This window comes from Orcinus orca, chromosome 13, assembly GCF_937001465.1.
Source record: "Orcinus orca chromosome 13, mOrcOrc1.1, whole genome shotgun sequence".
Taxonomy (NCBI): domain Eukaryota; kingdom Metazoa; phylum Chordata; class Mammalia; order Artiodactyla; family Delphinidae; genus Orcinus; species Orcinus orca.
The window spans coordinates 76,487,775-76,507,281 of NC_064571.1; the positions used below are offsets into that span (position 1 = coordinate 76,487,775).

At 47.0% G+C, this 19,507-nt stretch overlaps 2 long non-coding RNA genes across 2 annotated transcripts; one reads left to right on the forward strand and one right to left on the reverse strand.

Moving 5' to 3' along the window:
* Positions 1–639: 639 nt before the first annotated feature.
* On the reverse strand, positions 640–16,404 carry LOC117203240 (uncharacterized). The gene is made up of 2 exons (XR_004485929.2): positions 16,058–16,404; positions 640–951 (listed from the first exon to the last, which is right to left on the reverse strand). It is a non-coding gene; the product is annotated as an uncharacterized LOC117203240 (long non-coding RNA).
* On the forward strand, positions 5,537–13,415 carry LOC125960901 (uncharacterized). The gene is made up of 2 exons (XR_007471052.1): positions 5,537–12,065; positions 12,590–13,415. It is a non-coding gene; the product is annotated as an uncharacterized LOC125960901 (long non-coding RNA).
* Positions 16,405–19,507: the final 3,103 nt, after the last annotated feature.

Sequence of the window (19,507 nt, forward strand, 5' to 3'; positions counted from 1 at the left end):
CAGACCAGAGAGAGAACTCCAAACCCGGTTTGGCGAGAGGAAGAGCTTCTCCCAGGCTGTCAAGGTGTCCAGGAGTAGAGGACGGGCGCGGTGCAGGGTGAGTGGCGCCCCAGCCCCGGGTGCTCCGTTTGCTGGAGGTCTCACAGATGCTGTAATGTGTGTCGGCACCTCTCAGTCCTACGTGGCCCTGTGAGCTCCAAGGTCATGGGCAGCACAGGGCCGTCACCCACCCTGTGGCCCCACCCCCCGTAGGCCCCATGTCAAGAAACTAGAGGAATGAGGGGCTGCAAAGGCCAGGTCAAGGGCAAAGGCCACTAGTGCTGAGGGAAGTGCGGGGCCGAGACACCCCTCGCACCGGGCCCCCTGGGAGCACAGGCGGAAGAGGAGACAGAAGCCTGGCCCCAAGGGCAAACCACTGGCCACTTAGCCAGCTCCGCCCCTCACTTGGTGCTTGGCAAGTCACTTAGCTGCACCAAACCTCAGTTTCCCTTGTGTAAAATGGGGAGATGATACTACCCCACCTGCCTCCTCAGGCTAGTGTAAGAACCAACTACTTGTGAAAGGATTTCATAAACTTTAAAATGCTGTGAGTTAGGGCTCTCTTAGTTTCAAGTGTGAGAAAACCAGACATAAACCAGATGAGGCAAAAGGAGAGTTTACTGGTTCAGAGTATCAACAGCAGGACAGGGAAAGGTGGCGCTCTCCTCTTCTCTCATCCCTGCTTCTCTCTGCAAATCAGCTCCTTTCTCTGGCAGACTGGCTTCTCCCACGAGCCTGGAGCATCTCCCAGCTTCACCTGCCACGAGGTGCTTCCCTCATCTATTTGCGCCAACATGAAAAATGCCAAGGAGGGCTCTCATCGGTCCCACCTGGGTCACGTGTCCACCCGTGGATGCAGGGTACTAGGTTTAGCACCCTCTTCTAGAACCATATATTTGGAGATCTGGGAGCCTTCGTTCCCCAAAAGAAAAGAGAAAGGGGGAATTCCTCAGAAAGGGGGACAATACTGCAAAGGTATCTACTATGAAGGTCATGTTTTATCAGTGGTATTATTATTATCGTTGGCATCAGCCACATAACCTGGCCACATTTTTCTAATTCCCCTTATCCTTGGGCAAAAGAGTGGCTAAAGGCACAGGCTCTGGAATTCAGACTGCCTGGATTCCAATTTGGGGTCTACCACCTTCTACCTGTGCGACATTAGGCAAGTTGCTAAAACTCTCTGTACCTTCATTCATAAGTGTGTGAAGATTAAATGAGTTGATACATGCAGAATGTGAAAAGAAGTGGATGGTATCTCCCAGGTGTTTGATAAACGCTACTCGTTACTATTGTCAGAAAAAAAAAAGTGGCTTAACCAGGAACATCGCTGCTCACTTACTTCCCAGCTTTCTTCCAGAGTGCTTACAACTTCAGGAACTGCAGCTCACTAAGGACTTCCTGAGCTGTGTGGTATCCCTGAGAATTTTACAAGATGATAGACAAAGTCTCTCTCCTTCAGAAGTTCACAGCCAAGTAAGGGGGCAGACATATAAAGAGAGGGCTTTCCTGCAAGTTGGCTTGTGCTCTTCAGAAGTGGATGCAAGGTTCTGTGGGAAACCACAGAGGGCGCTGGGTCCTGAGGAAGCTGCCAGGAGGAAGCCACACCTGAGCTGAGACCCAGAGGACGAGCAAGAGTTTGTGAAGAAATGCAGTGAGCAGGGCACTGTGCTGATTAGTCCTCAAGCTGTGGTGTCTCCGCTCCAGACCCACGTAGATCCTCTGCTTCGTGCCGCTGGGGCTGGAGCCCTGCAAATTCCACGCCTCCCTTGTCAGGGGTCCCTGGTATGTTCTGCCAGTAGGTGGCACCAGAAGCAGACTGGCAGGCAGAAGGAGGGAAGGCGCTCGCTCCTTGTTGTTTGGTCACTGTCCTGCCAGCTTCTCCCCTGCACGAGCCCACGGGCCGGAAAGCAGCAGGGGAAGCCTCCAGATCTCTGCCGCCTCCGCGGCTGAGCAATTGACAAAAAGCGGGAGCCGAGAGGCTGTGCAGAGAGCAGCCAGGAAAAGCAGTGGGGAGGGAGCGTCAGAAAGACTCCCAGGGGACAACAGCAAGGTCAAGGTGAGGGTGGCCCTCTTACATAGCACTCGATACCAGCAAGGGGCAGCTGGGGGCAGGAGCCAGCGCCGGAGCGGGTCAGAAGCAAACCCCAGACCCTGGGAAGTGGGGGCCAGAGGCAGGGCCTGGGTCAGGGAAGCTATGGTGCCAAGGAAGCCACTCTGCCTTCCCAGCGCTGGTGGTTTGTTCAGACATCCCCGAGGCCAGACCTGGGGCCAGGGCTCCGAGTGCGGCAGGTTACGGGAGGGGACCGCTCTAAGGACAGGGCGCCGTGACTGCCCGCAGACAACAAGGGAGCTGGCTATCCGCTGAGTGCCCTGTTGCCCGCATGGACAGAGCCCTGAGCCCCTCCCCCATATTAAGGGGCTAGGTCTTTACGAGCTCCTCTCTGAGATGCACTTCAGAGAGGGGCGTGAGTGCTGTGACCCGAATGCAGGAAACGTGCACGTGTGTATCTGTGATGAACAGTGGTGGGGGTACTTTTAGAACAGGCCTGGTAGATTCCTATGAGGTTGGTCATTCCCTTAAAACAGCTTGTCCGTGGCGTTGAAAACTTCTGTCTTCAGCACTCTTATTCACTCCCGTGGCTTCCATTTCCACCTTTATTTCTAAATATGCATCTCCAACCTTGACTTGGCTTTTGAGCTCCAGATACACAAACCCCCTATCTTCACAGGAACCGCCTGCAGCACTTCAAACTGAACAAAGTAAAACACCTCCTTTTCCTTCAGACCTGCCCCTCCTCCCCCTTCCCTGTTTCCGTAAACCATCACACGCTCACCAAGTCACCCAGGGGCAAACCCCGAGTCCTGGCTTCCGTCCCCGCCCCCTCACCCACAAGCAAGAAGACCAGGCCAGTCCTCCTTGCCGTATGTCCCAGGTCCCTCCACGACCCTCGCACCCACCGCTACCACCCCAGGTCCCCTCCGCAGATGCTCTCACCCTCAATTCCTTACAGCACAAGGAGCCAGATTCATCTTCCAAAGCACCACTCTCCTCCCCAACGCTGCAGTTTAACTCAAGCCCGGATGCCTCACTCAGGGGCCCCCATTGTCTGAGCCAAACTGCCCTCACAGCCTCTCCCTCTCTTGACCCCATACGTACTCAGCATGGCCCCAGCACACTCCCAGAGCAGGCTAGCCAGGGGCACGCTCCCACGCTGGAGCGGGAAGCCGGGTGATGCAGACTTTACACCTGACTGCTTGCCCGTGCAGACGGGGTGGAATCTCTCCCTGTCTGAGTCTCCCTCTCAAGAGGCCTCCCTCTGGGCTGCGATGATTAACAGCCGTGAGCGGCGCCAGGATCAATGAATCGCAGAGAGAGATGGGCTCCTGGAGCAGGGTCAGTGCACAAAGGCAGTAACTCAGGTTCCCCCAGCCTCACACAGTGTGTCCCTCACACAGTCCCCAGGCGTGTGGGAGGGCCCGGGACATGCGTGCGCCCAGTGAGAAGTGAGGATGAGGCCGGTGCTCTTCTCCGACAAGTGGCTATCTTTCTTTTTTCTCTTCTCATCATCTAGACTTTTTTTTTGTCTTATAGTACTGAACTATATAGAGTCAGATTCTGTGGCACTGACTAGGTGATATATCGATCTTATTATCTCTTATGTGAAATCAGCCTATACATGCCATTTACTCTTAGATTCAGGAATTTTTATTTCTTTCTATATTTTTGAAGGTTTTCTTTAGTTTCTAACTTTGGCAGGTATATAAAAATCGTTTTAACTTTTGCCCTTTATATTGTGTTTTTGAAAGAGCAATGTATTTGCTCTTTGCTCTGTAAGTTTTGAAATGGCATTTAGATAAAACTATAAAATTCTGCTTTTTAAAAATTAATAATGTACATTTTTACCTTCATAAATTATAAAAGCTTTTCGTTTTTAAACAAAAAAGGTGTGTATATACAAATCCAAACTTTACTTTCAAAAGAATACTTCATTTTGATGTGACTTTCAAGGAAATTGTGTGCCTCTTCCATTATTTATTTAATTTAATTCTTAATGTTGTTCCTAAATATTTTATCTTTGTTCCCAAGGATTCTGTTTCCGTGTTAAAATTAGGGCTCAGAGTGATGTGCTTAAGAAACCCAGTTATATTCTTTCATTCTTCACCTAGAAAAGGCATCCTTTTCAAGGTCCTTTAAATCAGTTAGCAACCAGACCACTACTCAGCATGATCCCATTTGTTTTACGCACACGTTCACACACACACACGTGTTTGTGTATGTTTGGAAAATTTCAGAAAAGGTTAACTGTTGTTGCCTGTAAGGAGTGAGATTTGGAAGTGAGTACATGCTTCTGTGGCTGCTGGTGTTTCTGCTGGCAAGTATGGTCAAGGAGGTATTTGTTTCTTCTGTGGTTGCAAAAACAGAAACCTCCTTGGCTGGTCTAACTTTGTAGTTGCAAAGAGATAGAGTACAGGGCGTCCAATTTTTTTACGTGAATTGCAGTGGAGGTGGTATATCCCTAAGTCAGCAGCTGGGGCAATGATTTCCTCGGCAGGCCAGTTCTGTGGCATTGTTATAGGGGAGCCAGTCCTGGAAGTTCAGTGTCCAGTTTGGCCCTCCTGCCTTTCCAATAATTTTGTAATCACCTAACTCCCTGTGTTAAATCTCTTTCTACTTCAGTTGTCTGGAGTCATTTTCATTATCTGCAACCATGCCCTGAACTGACACAGTGGGTAGAGAGGAGAGTTACAAATCTCAGAGGAACTCTTCATATGATATTACCAATGTTCTCCTTTGTATAATTTACCTCCCAAGAATGAACAAGACACCCTGACCCAGATCCTGTCTTTGCACTGCAATACTGGTCCCTTCCTTGTCCTAGTTTCTCTGCCTCTTCAACAAGATATCTGTGTTCATGTATTAGTCAGGACTATTTGGTTGCAAGTGACAGAAACTGTTAATTCAATCTACTATAGGCAAAAATATACACATATTGTGTTAGACACAACCAAACAGCAAGAAGGGTTGGGATGGATCCATCTTTTCCTCTCTCCCTCATCTCTCCTTCTTTCACTCTCTGTTTTTCTGTCTCTCTGTCATGCAAATCTCTCTCTGTTAGCTTTTTCTCTCTTAGGCCAGCTGTCCCCTACAAAAATGTCATTTCGACTGCTGGTGGCTCTTAGCTCATATCTTCATAATTTGTAAGAGAAAGGAGAGGGACTTTCCTCCCCCAACTTCAGTTTGAAAAAACCCTGGGGAATAATTCTGACTAAATTAGTTTGGTTCATGTGCTTGTCCTTTGGATAAATCACTATGTCATGAGAGAGGCTTAGCTTGGTTCAAGCAGGGTCTGTTACTGGAAAAGATGAAAGGATGCTTTAAAAGAAGTAAATGACCACTATAATGTGAACCCTAGGCTGCTTGACACACATGCAATCCTATCTTTTATATATGCAATTCTAATAATGGTCATGCTTAGAAACTGTGAGTCTCAAATATAAAAAAGACCATATTCATTAGATTGTTTCCAGAACAGCTGCTATAATTTCTCTCCATGTGCCCATGCCCTCATATAGATCTAGTGACATACTGTTAAATTGGTTCTCTGAAAAGAGAAGAAAAAAAAAAAAAAAGCCCTGGTTTGTAGCATTTGCCAATTTCTATGATATAAATATTCGCACCATGGCCAATTTCGAGCTACAAGCAGTTTAACCACTAGCTTGCAAAATTCGTGCAAATTTAACTATCAGCTCTCAAGGTCTCATCATTCTGTCCCCTCCCATACTACCCCAGGGTTTGGTCTCATGTCACCTCAGGTGACAATAGCAAACTTGAAGCAAGCAGAGACTTAAAAAGTGCTTGCACGTTCAAGCTTACCCTCTCTTATTCCACTTGGAACCCTGACATCAATCATGTGCATGAGGTAGGTGAATGAGCTGAGTGGTGAGAGATACAAAACCAGTTGTCCTGTTCTTCAAGCCAACAGCCAGAAATGTGGTGAGGGGGTTATTGACCGAAGGCCTCCAAAACTGAAGGAAGGCCACAGAAGCTTGCATGGGCCCAGCCGAGACCCACGGAACTATCCACTGGACCCAGCCCAAATCGCTGACCTGCAGAATCATTGATTAATAAATGATGACTATATTAAGCCACTGTATGCTAAGGCAATTTGTTACACAGCAAAAGCTAACTGATACACTTATCCTATTCCCAAAGGGAAACAACCAAGCATTATATCCAGTTGTTACAGTCTGCTGTCCAGGATCTCTTAATTGTCTCTGTTCTTCTCTGTAAGTTTAAGATATGATTGAGCAACTCACATCTTAAGTGCGGAATTCAATTATCTCCAAAACACCTGGTAAACAATGCTGGAGAAAAACAAGATAACAAAGTTCCTTTCAGAAAACAGAAAAAGAAAGGCAAAATATCTAGTATAACGACATTTGTCATTATTTTTGGGTGCCCAGCATTTGAACTTTTTTTTTTTTTTACATATAAGGAGTCCCTCACCTTATGAAGCAGAACCTGTATACATCCCACTATAGAAGCTAAAAAATATTCCTCAGACTCCCTTCCAGCTTCGGTGTGGGCACATGACCTTGGTTCTGCCACTCAGATGCATTTACCTTTTGAATCAGAGAATTGTGATGTGAAGAGGCAGAAAACCCATTTGGTTTGTGAGTGGTGACATTTCTAGGGACAGTGTCCAGGTGCAGCATCATTGTGTGGGCAAGGCAAGCCTCAGGGTTTCACCACATAATTTATATGTTATGATCTAGACTATTGTCCCTGCCTTCATATCCTTCCAGCCTAACACACACAATACTCCTATCACAAGTTCTACAGAGTGTCGTGGGCAATGGAGAAGCTCTGGAGTCCAACTGCCTGGGTTTAAACCCTGGCTTTATTACCAATTGGCTGTGTGACCTTGAGAAAGTTCCTTAACCTCTCTATGCTATGTTCCCATCCAAAATGTGGGGTTAACCATAGTATCAGTGTCAGAGGTACTATTATTGTTATAAAGGTTGTGGTAAGGATTACAATGAGTTTCATACATGCAAAGAATTTCACATGATGGTTGGCAAAATGTAAGCGTTTAATAAATGTTAGTATTGCTTTATTACTTAATATCACAGTAATAAACTCCTTTTTATGCATAAATCAGTGTATGTTGTTTACAACTAAGAATGCTGCCAGATACAATTAGTCACCAATCCAGAGTTTATACCATATCTTGCTAAACAGGAGTTATAAGGTACAGCTACTTATTAAGTTTCAAATGAGCCACTAGGTTGCTAAAGGCTCTATAGACTGGGAGGATTCACTTTGTCCAGGTCCTCCACGGCCATTGTTGGGGTCTGCTCTACCTTAACAGCTGACCTGCTGTTGCTGCAGGTGTAAGGAGCATGGGGAATGTTTTGATACTCTAGCGCCACTCTGGAGCCACAGAAGACCAGAGAGGCTATCTTGAGGCATTTTGCCTAAATGTGTCATGCCAACATTTCTACATTTCTATGCTGCATCATGTTGTCTTGTACAATGGGGGAATTCTATGACCTGACGTGCTTTCCTGGGTCTTCCCCGTGGAAGTAAGCGAAGGTTCCTCCACCCTCAGATCCCCAAACATATCTGGAGGTTCTCTTAACTCTACATGACTCTTGTCCCAATACGTGCACATATGTGTTACCACAGATCCTCCAAGGAACAGATACCAAGACAAGATTAAATGTACAGGAAATTTATCAGGGGAATCGTCAATGAAGGAAAATGGGGAGGAAGTCAGCAAAGGCTGGAAGAGGTGTCAGCCCATGATATATGCCTGACCTGGAGTGAAGGAGAAAGGCAAGGAAGGATGGAAAGTTGGGAGGAAGTTTTCAGTGCAGTTAGAAGGAAAGCTGAGCAAGGACTTCTCAGGCCACAGTCACCCTCCCAGGAGTCCCCTGTCTCCCAGGAAAGGGCCTGCCATAGTATCCCCAGCTTACTCAGTAATCAGCTGGGAGTAGCTAGGAGAAGCACAGGCTCCGTGGACCCGCAGAAAATGGATTTCAGAGGAAGAAAGGACTTTTCAATACATTATACTGGTACAATTCACTAGACACAATGAGAAAAAAAGCTAGTTCCCTTATTAATGTCATTTAAAAAAATCTAAATGGATTAAATAGATCATGCAAAAAAGTTATAACAGAATGTAAAGAAAATATGGAAGAATTAAAAGACAGAAATATGTGGAAAAAGAAAGTCTGAATTCTAGAAGAAAGAAGACATAGCTATGAGAGTCGAAAGTGATTCTCTCTGGGATAGAAGCAAGAGGAGTGGGAAGGAATGGAACCGAGATCTGTAATATTTTGACTTTTTAAACAATTAAATACAAATAAAGTTAAGGAAAGAGAGTAAGAGAACATTACGTACTACATTTTTGACAAATCTGAAAGTTAGGAAAAAATAGATAACTTGTATGCTAAATCATTAAATAAATTAAATCGGAAGTTAAAAAGTGGGCTTCCCTGGTGGCGCAGTGGTTGAGAGTCCGCCTGCCGATGCAGGGGACACGGGTTCGTGCCCCGGTTCGGGAAGATCCCACATGCCGCGGAGGGGCTGGGTCCGTGAGCCATGGCCGCGTGGCCTGTGCATCCGGAGCCTGTGCTCCACGGCCAGAGGGGCCACACCGCTGAGAGGCCGGCATACCGCAAAAAAAAAAAAAAAAAAAAAGAAGTTAAAAAGTTTAGAAGAAAAACAACAGCCAAAAAAAAAAAAAAAAGGAAACTATCTGTCAAATTTCAAAGAACAGACCATTCTAATATTATGCAAATTATCAGAGAAAAGAAGAAAGTGGAAACATTGCCTAAATCATGAGGTTAGATGAGGTTAGAATAGTCTTAACCACCACCAGACAAGAACAGATCAAGAAAGAAAAATTAAATGTTGAGAATTCCCTGACTGTCCAGTGGTTAGGGCTCCACACTTCCACTACAGGGGTTGCGGGTTCAATCCATGGTCAGGGAACTAAGATCCTGCATGCCACACGCCATGGCCAAAAAAAAAAAAAAGAAAGAAAAATTAAAAGGTAACCCATTTATGAATATAGATGCAGAATTTCTGAACATAATATTAGAAAATTGAATCCAACAATTTTTTTTAGTTTCTCATTATAAAATTGCTTTATCTCACCAATACAAAGATGTCTAAATTTCAGAAAACCTATTAATATAACTTACTTACATATTAAAACATTAAGGGAGAAAAAATATTATCTCAACAGCTTCAGGAAACATATTTGCTAGAGTTTAATATTATAAACTGGGGTTTCTCACAACCGCCTCCTTGAGTTTGATAATTTGCTAGAATAGCTCACAGAATGCAGGGAAACACTTATGCTTGCCAGTTTATAATAAAGAACATAATAAAGGATACAGATGAACAGCCAGATGAAGAGGTACATAAGGCAAGGTCTGGAAGGGTCCCCAGTGCAGGAGTTTCTGTATCTGTGGAGCTGGGGTGCACCACCCTGTACCAACCCAGGAGCTACCTGAAGCCCATAACTTAGGGATTTTTATGGAGGCTTCATCACATAGGCATGATGGATAATTCACTCAATCTCTAGCTCCTATTCCGTCCCTGGAGAACAGGGTTTGGGGCTGAGAGTTACAAGCTTCTAATCATGCTTAGTTTTTCTGGTGACCAGCTCCCACCCAGGAGCCCACCCAGAGTCACTGCATTAGAACAAAAATGCTCCTATCACCCAGGAAATTCCAAGGGATTTAGGAGCTCTGCTAACTCTTATCACCCCCTCGTTACTCAGGAAATTGCAAGGATTTTAGGAGCTCTGTGTCAGGAATAGGGTCAGAGAACAAATATTAGTACAGAAGGTGCTCCATGCACCTTTATCACCCTGGGAATTACAAGGGGTTTAGAAAGTTTGTGGAACTGGGGTCAAAGACCAAATACTAGCAGAAGCTGGGGACAGAGACCAGTATATGTATTTCTTAGTATTTCACATATACCGTTCTCCTTTTGCCCTTTCAGTGGTTTCACGGAGTTGACAATTCTCTATATTAACTTTCTACTGCTAATAAAATTGCTGTGTGGTTTCTGTCACCTGACTGGAAGCTGACAAACCACCTGGGACTTGCAATTGGCATCTGAAATGAGGGGCAATCGTGAACTGAGCCCTTAACCTGTGGGGTCTGTGCTAACTCCAGGCAGTTAGTGTCAGAATTAAACTGTAGGAAACCCAGTTGGTGTCTACTGAAAATTGGAGAATTGCTTGGTGTGGAAAATCCCTCACATCTGGTGTCAGGAGTAGTGTGAGTAGTAGCAAAGGAAACAGGAGTTTCCTTTAGCATAAATAATGGAAATAAATAGAAACTTCCTTTTCTGTCAAACTAGGAAACATACAACCCACAACTCAAAAATGCATAAATGCTACCGAAAGCTGCTAAGTTTACTTCATACTCTTTATGAAGGTAATATGTTGTGAAAGCCCCTTGGAGTAGAGAAGGGAAATGAAATGCAAAACAGCCCAGAAGGAACAGATCCCAGAAACCCCCGCATGAAAACTTGCTTTTGGTAAAAGGCTCAACTTGAAGTAATAAGTCAGTACCCCTTGCGTACAATATAAGAGCCGTGATAGTAAGGAGGACAGGATAGAGACCTCTTTGGGGGGAAGCGAAACAACCTAGCAACAACAATATGAGAAAAACATTAGCAAAACTTTGTCCCCTGAAGCAAACCCCAACAAATAGGTCAACTAGAGAAATTCAAAGGCAGCCAGCTTTAATTCAAAGAGGGGAAAATAAAAACAGGCAGGGAATTGCTGCAAAACTTACCAGCTACAAAGGATCACCAATCAAGTTGCCATGAAATAGGTGAAAATTTTGACCAAACATTTGGCCATTACTTTCAAAGACTTAATAAAGAAATAGCCTCAATAAGGAAGAATGAATTTAAAAAAATATGTAGTCCCAGAGAAGAAATGGTGAGAAGACAAGAGAAAACTTGATCTTACACATTTGCAGAACTCAGAAAAGAGGTACGAGACAAAAAGAAACATCACAAAAATCAAAACAAAAGCAGAGGAGTACAGGGGAGGGGGTACAAATACAGTGGAAAATACAGTAAAATCTTTTGAGGATAGAAATGAAATAAGCATAGAAAAGAAACTATTTTTAAATAAATCCTAAAGACATTGATACACAGAGAAGACAGACAGTGGAGCTGCAGCAAGCACAGAACTGGAGTCCCCAAAGAAGGAAAACAATACCATGGAACTGGACAAATCATGCAAGAATGTTCCTGAAATAAAAGGCAACTTGACAGACTGTGCACCGGGGGAAGTGAACACAAAGTGGTCAGTATGTGCCAAAACATATTAGATGTTAAAAATAAAGACACAATCCCCCTTCCTCTTTTCCTCTTTCTTTTCCCTTTCCCTTCTAGTCAATTCCCTTCTAGTCAATTCAGTCCCAAAGACATTTGGTGGCAAGAAGCAAAACAGGCATGCATGGAGGGAGGGGAGGAAAGCAGTGATGTTGGAGCCTCAGCAGAGTAAGGAGGACATCTGGGTAAAAGAGTGCAGTGGACGGAACGTGTCCCCCCAAAATTGGTATGTTGAAATCCCAACCCCCAATGTGATGGTATTAGGAGGTGGGGCCTTTGGGAGGTGATTAGGTCATAAGGGTGAAGCCTTCATGAATGGGATTAGTGCCCTTGTAAACAAAAGGGTCCCCGGAGAGCTCCCTCACTCTCCTTCCACATGTGAGGACACAGCGAGAAGTCAGCAGTCTGCAAGCTGGAAGAGGGTCCTCACCAGAACCAACCCTGCCGGTACTCTGATCTCAGATGTCCAGTCTCCGGAACCGTGAGAAATACATGTCTGTTGTTTATATGCCACTTAGTCTAAGGCACTTTGTTATAGCAGCCTGAACTAAGACAAAGAGTGACCCGTCCTGTGAGGTTGGAGCCTAAGGAGGGTGCCACGTGGGGAACAGCTGGCTTGCAAAGGATGTCACAGCCCGAGTGGAGTGAGGTAAGTGTCCGGGCTGGAGCCTAAGTGGGTGAGGAGGGCTTCCGCATGGTGGGACAGCTCAGCACAGGGTGTTGAGCCCAAGCAGCATGATAATGGCACAGGATGGGAGGCGGTCCAGCATGACATTTTGTGGCCTGACCAGGGCCTGGGGCCGTGCGTACTCAAGCAAAGCTCAGAGAGCTTTGGCAGGTTATCAGGGCCAATGTGTAGGTGATAAGAAAGGCAGACAAGGAGCCATGGGTAGGGGAGATGTAAATGTGGAACACTCCGCCCCTGGACTCAGGAACCAGGGTGCCCAGCGCAGTGTAGCACACAGTGCCCAGCACGACCAGGAGACCGCAGGCTGCTCAGACCATGCAGCTGGCCCCAGGGCTGTCCCTGGGGACCAACACAACTGTGGAGACACAAACGTGCCAGAGCTGATCAGGGACACTGCATTGCAGGTCAATTTCCCTCCCTCCCCAGTGTCCCACCCCCAAGCTCTTGACGGCCACCCTCTCACCCATTTCTTCTCCCCAACTCAGGACTTCAACAGCAGCTGCCTCTAGTTGATGAGAAGCAGACGCTCTGAGCCTCCTGCAAGAGTTAATGATTACAGCAGCCCAAGGGCGTCTGAACCAAAGGACAAGCAGGCGGCACCTTACTGACTCAGACTTGTGTAAATGCAGGACACATGTTCCCAGGACAACTCAGCCAAGTTCCAGAAAGGAGAGGTTCATGCAAGCTCCTAGGATTCACTCCCTAAAGCCGTTCTTGCTGAAGAGGATTCTGCACTTAAAATGTAAACTCCAAGCAATCGCAGATGGAAAGACAGAATTCTTTGTAATGAGCAGATCAGCAAAGATATCAAGAGTTTCTCCTTGTGGGTCAGACAACATGGGATGAGGGTCACAGGTAAGAAAGCTTCAGAATTAATGATGAGGAACATATGGACAGGACTGGACAGGACTGTTTTCATTAGTCACAGCTGGATAAGGTTTTCAGCAATTTCAGAGATTGGGTGACTGTGGAACAGCGTTGTAATATATTTTCTCTGCCATGGTAGAAATGTTCTCTATCTGCACTAATACAGCAGCACTAGCTACATGTGGCTATTGAGCACGTGAAATGTGACTAGTGCAACTGAGGGTCTGCATTTTTAATTTTACTTAATTTTCATTAATTAAAATATTTCAATAGGCCCATGTAGCTAGTGGCTACCACAGCAGACAGCGCAGCTCTACAGAATTTGTGATCACTGTATAATTCACTGCCGGTGTACTGTGTGAGGTATTTTGGTTGTTTTCAATTGTCTCAGATAATCAAAAAAATATTTCTTGTATAAATAAAAGTCTCAGTTAAAGAACCCTTCTTAATTCGTGTTAGTCAAGTCTGCAGGGCTCTGGAGTCGCATGTAGGCATGGTAAGTGGACTCAGCTGCTAATTGTGGTCCAGGCGGTGGTGTCCAGAGTGGGGGAAGCATATGAGAAAGTGCTCCCCAACGGGCATTACTGGAGCGCGATGATGACCAGTTGCTATCTCGCGTAATGAAGAAGCTTTGTGAATAGGTAAAGTGTCACGGAGACTTCTCAGTGGAGTAGAATTCCCCAGGGATCCCATTCCCACCTACACCTTCTCTACAAAGCCTATCAGACAGAGGCCAAAAGAAGAGGTGGCGTGGTTCTCTTCCCACCAGCACCCGTGGGGTCTTATGTAGGGGAAGTAATAGAGAGAGGGTAGCAAAGACTGGGAAAGAAGAAAATAGACGGGAAATGAGGGGTAGAATGCTGTCAGCAGGAAAGGGAAACTAGTGTCTGAGGTAAGAAGCCAGCAATTTGGGGGGACTTCCCTGGTGGCACAGCGGTTAAGAATCTGCCTGCCAATGCAGGGGACACGGATTCGAGCCCAGGTCCGGGAAGATCCCACATGCTGCGGAGCAGCTAAGCCCGTGCACCACAACTACTGAGCCTGTGCTCTAGAGCCCGCGAGCCACAACTACTGAAGCCCACACGCTTAGAGCAAATTCAATAAGTCAGATTCCTACTCTCCTTCCCACTTGCCCACTCTGGGCTCCAGGGCCCTGAAAACTTCTTAAGCATTTTGAGGAGCTCTCAGGAGGTGCCTCATGTGTGCTCACAGACCAGTCGGGCAGTTACAGGCAGTGTGGACCACCTTCCCCCTGTTCTCCCTCCTGCCGGCCCCTCCAAGTCCCCTCCCAGGATCCTGCAGGGAGGGCACTCTCCTCTGCCTGAGCACCAGTGCCCCCTATGCAAATGCCATGGTTCCCAAGAACGCTCTCTCTCCTTCGTGTCCAAAGCTGCTGCCCGAGGTGCCAGAGGTGCTGGGCTCCAGGCAGAAATGTCCCAGGTTTTGTGAAATATTTTACCTCCCCCGCCCTGGAGCAACCTCCTTATTTCACCCAAATGATCATATCTCAGCGACCTCTGGCCTCCAGATAAGGTCATTAAAAAAAATCAAACTAATTTTTAACAATCATGAGATCCTCCTCGACCTCCCACCTCCCTCCCTCTTTCTGAGGTGGAAGCCCATTTGGTAGCACCTCCCTTCAGGTATTTTGAGGCCCTCGGGAATGCTTTGCTGTCTGTGGTTTACCCTTCCTGTCACTCACTAGCTTCCCTCGCCCGGAGAACTGAGGTTCAAGCACAACCCCAGTGCCCAGACTCTGCAAACGCCAACCTCTGGCCAGGCCACCAGTGGGTCTGGATTCTCTCGAAGAACCATGTATAAATATGCCCTGAAAAATACAAAGTGTTGTGCTCAGAGCTCAGAGTGTTCTTAGAGAGAAACCGAAAAGTCTAAAAGCCCGGTAGAGGGACTTCTCTGGCCGTCCAGTGGTGAAGACTCCACACTTACACTGCAGGGGGCACAGGTTCGATCCCTGGTCGGGGAACTAAGATCTCGCAGCTCGACCAAAAAAAAATTAAAAACAATAAATAAATAAAAATAAATAAATAAATAAAAGCTCAGTAGACACAGCTCTCTTCTCTTGAGTCGGAGAACAGCAGTGCTGAAAGCATCCCCAGAGGTGACCCAAAGTAATGCCATTGATCTACTCGTGAGGACAGCCCTGGCCCCACCGGGCTGGTCATCACAGGAACTCAGGATGGGTTTCACGGGCCAGGCAGGGAGTGCCAAATTTTGGAAACCAGATCACATCAGCCGTTGTGAGTTCTTAGCCTCACCTGCTGTTTCAGACGTCCACTCAAGTGTTTACACCCCCTGCAGCTGCCAGGGAGAAAGACAGTTATCACAGAAGTCCTGCCACTCCCAAAGTCCTATAGAATCTGAGCTAGCGCCCAGGCCCCTGTGCCTGAGGGTGAATGGGTGAGGCCAGCCCGTAAGACCTCAGCGTTGTCATGCCCTGCTGGAGAGTCTGGATCTCCCATTGCCCTCCAGGTCTGGAGGCACCCAGAGGGGGAAACTTCTGCCTGAGTCAAGACTGGCTTCTGGGCGTCAGGCTCCATTCTAAACTCCCAACATGACTGACTGGTTTATAAGGTGGCCCTCTCCTGTCTCTCCTGAAGGGGATAGTCCGTCAGCAGGTGGAGCTCTGGGTCCAGAGCACAGGGCAGCAGGTGATGGAGATGACCCTCCATCCCTTAGGGAGTTAGGAGGAGGGGCCGAGGGACCCTCATGGTGAGGAGAAGGGGTAGGAAGCTTCAGAGGCTGCCCAATGCCTCCGTGGGTCACCAGCAGCCTCGGCGACCCAGGCAGTGTTGATCCCTGCTGGAGGTGGAAAGGCAGCCCTGGATACCTCAGCTGCCTCTCCTACAGAGACAAGGGGAGACGGGAGGGGGTCTGGGACTTGAAGGGGATCTGGGCACTCTCCTGAGCCAACTTCAGTCCCTCCCTGTGGCCCCGTGGTCCACATCCCAGAAACTTCAGCTCCTAGAGCAGTCCTATAAGGCCTAAAATTGTGCTTAGCACACAGCACATACGCAGGAAATATTCACCGAATGAATGGATGACTCTAAAAGTAAGACTCTGCTTACCTGTAGCTGCTGGTTTCATGGCAAAACAGGTTGCAGCTTCTACCTCCTTTGTGTATAGGGATGATGCCCCATTCCTTCACTGTCTCAGTCCCTGGTCCCTGGCCCTTAGCAAGGACTCTGGGACTGTCACAGTGCCCTCTCTGCAAGTCTCACTTGGCACGGACAGAATCAGGACTTGGGAAGGCCCCGAGATTCTCTAGTTTGGGCAGAATTTTGACAAGTCTGGACAGAATCCCGCCCTCACTCCTGTCAGACAGGTTTAGATGGCTCCATTTCACGGGGCCTGCACTCCTAAAAAGTGGCATAAGCATCTCACTTTTCCAGCTCTCCCACACCTCAGCCTCACTTTCCCGGGACAGGTGCCAGCTGCGGTGAGGACGAAAGCAGAGCCAGACAGCGGCCTCCTTGACGGCTTCTCTTCAGAGGGTCTGGAGGAAATCCCTATAAAAGCTTTTTCCCCAGACATGCAAGTGTGAGTAGACACCTCCCACAAGGAGTTCATTCATTCACTCCACACATATTTCTCACATGCCTTCTCCGTGTCAAGCACTGTCCTAGGAGCTGGGGTCCGGCACTGAACACAACAAAGTCCCCGCCCTCATGGAGCTTACATCCTGGTATGGGAAGACAGATCGTAAATAAACAAATAATTCTTGAGACGGTGCTACGTGCCAAGAAGAAAACTCAATCAGAGTAAGAGGATACAAAATGGCTGCAAAGAACATGAGTGACTAGAGAAAGCCTGCGCGCAGCAATGAAGACCCAACGCAGCCAAAATATAAATAAATAAATAAAATTTACTTATTTTAAAAAACACACACACACAAAGACCCTGGAGCAAGAGTGTCTGATGTGTTTTAGGAACAGCCCAGCATCCAGTGTGGCTTAAGTAAGGGTAAGAGGAGTAGATCTGAGAGATAGCTGGAAGCCAGATCATGAATGTCATGGTAAAGATTCTGGATTTATTCCAAGTGACACGGGCAGCTATTAAAGGGTTCTGAGCAGAGGAGAGACATGATCTGACTTGAGTTATAAAAGGGACACACTTGCTGCTGGGTGCAGAATAGACTAGAGCTGGGCAAGGGTGGGGGTAGGGTGACAAGGCTTTGCAATAATCCACCTGGGGGATGATGGTAGCCTAGACCACAGTGGTCGGCGGTTATGGTGGAAGGAGTCAGAAATGGGTGGAATCTGAGTATATTTCAAAGGCAGAGCCAACAGGATTTTCAGGTAGATTGCATGTGTGGTATTAGAGAAAGATAAAAGTCGAAGATGCCTCCGGTGATGACTCAGACTGTTGATCTGAGCAAAGAGGAAGAATGAAGCTACCACGAGTAAATGCTTTCCACCCTGGGATCTTGTATTTCTCTGAAAAGGAAACGAAAATCAGGACATGCCAAGGACCTGGACTTAGTAATCTTAGCCCACTGACGATGGTGACCCTGCGAAGGTGTTGATGGGCATGTAGGTGCACAAGGGGCACAGTGAAGACAGGACACTGATGGGGGGCGTGTGGGTGCAGATGCAGGTTAGCACACGGCACACGTGGAGGGTGACGCTACAGGTGTGCATCACGAGATGCATGTACCATACGGTACTCTAAGACAGAATCTCGTTAAAGCAGCGCTGAAAGAGCAGTTACTCATCTTGTTTTGACAAATGTATGCCCTAGACTTTTGACTTGAATAGTGCAATAAGATTCTCCCAGCTCTGATATCATCTATAGCAAAATCTTGAGGTTTTATGTGGGACTATGTGTAGACACCAAAAGGATTAGTAAGAGCACATGCCCTGGAATGAGAACCACAATCGGTTTACTCTAAATTCTCAAAGACAATGAATTATAAATGCTGGGCAGAAGGTTCTGATCTTGGCTCCAGTTTCTTCTCACTTAGAAACTGGTGAAAGTCTGTAACTGGTGTGGCCAAGAGAATAGTTTCTTCCCCTCAGGTTTCCTCCATGTCCAGCTTTGTGGGGTCCATAACAAGATTGTCCCACAGGGTGTAGTTTGCTCTAGGAGGTTTACCTCTTCCTTCAACCCATTTGTTACTATTCATGGCCAAGGATTCTCAGTTTTCACTTATGTCTGTATTTCAAAGGAGGATTTGCTTCTCTCTAACATGCTTTATAAAATGCTGAATGTTGGCTCTACTTGTTAACCCAAGAAGACTGTGCAACAGGGCAGTTCTGTTTTCCCTGCCACGCTGTTTTCTCTGTGGGATCAGCCCTCTCTGTGAGCGTCAGCGATGGGAGGGATATCTTAAAGCCCCTTGGACACATGCAGCATACAGGGGACCATGAACACAGAGGGCGAGGGAATAGGAAAAACTCTTTGATTCCTCCATGTACCAACTAATAGAAAAACTCTTTTCTCCCTCTGCTACTCTCCATACTTCACCTCTTGTCACCAAATATGTCATGGGTGGGGGAGGGCGGGTTCCCACACCAAGCAATTCTCCAGTTCTCTGTGGACATTAACTGGGTGTCCTGTAATTCAATTCAATTCTGATGCTATCTACCCAGGGCTGGAGCAGACCCCAGTCCCGGAAGACCTGCCCACCCTCCCCTACTGCAGATGCCAATCACAAGTCCAGGTTGTCCCCTGTGCTTCTGACCTACTGGCTATAAATCAGAGGTTCCCAGGTTCCCACAATGACCTCCTTGGTTTTGATAATTTGCTAGAGAGGCTCACAGAAGTCAGGAAAGTAGTTTACTTACTAGATTACCAGTTTATTATAATGGAATACCACTCAGAACAGCCAGATGGCAGAGACGCATAGGACAAGGCACGAGGAAAGGGGCGCAGGGTTTCCATGCCGTCTCCACGTGTGCCATCCTCCCATCACCCCCACATGTTCAGCAACCCGGAAGCTCTCCAAACTCCAGTTGTTTAGGGTTTTTGGAGGTTTCATTTGTAGACATGATTGTTTAAATCATTGGACTTGGTGATGGAACTCAATCTCCAGCCCCTCCTTGCTCTGCTGGAGGTCAAGGGGTGGGGCTGAAAGTTCCAATCTTTTTTTTTTTGTGGTACGCCGGCCTCTCACTGTTGTGGCCTCTCGCGTTGCGGAGCACAGGCTCCAGACGCGCAGGCTCAGCGGCCATGTCTCACGGGCCCAGCCGCTCCGCGGCATGTGGGATCTTCCCAGACCGGGACACGAACCCATGTCCCCTGCATCGGCAGGCGGACTCTCAACCACTGCGCCACCAGGGAAGCCCGCAATCTTTTAATTACCCAATTAATTGGTTCCCCTGGCAACCGGTCCCCATCTTTAGAGGTTTTCCAAAAGTCACCTTCTTAATGTAAACTCAGGCGTGGTTGAAAGAGACTTGTTATGAATAGCAAAAGACACTTTTGTTTCTCTTTTCACATAGAAGATTCCAAGGGTTTTAGGAGCTCTGTGCCAGGAATGGGGCCTACGACCAAATATATATTTCTTAGTATAAATC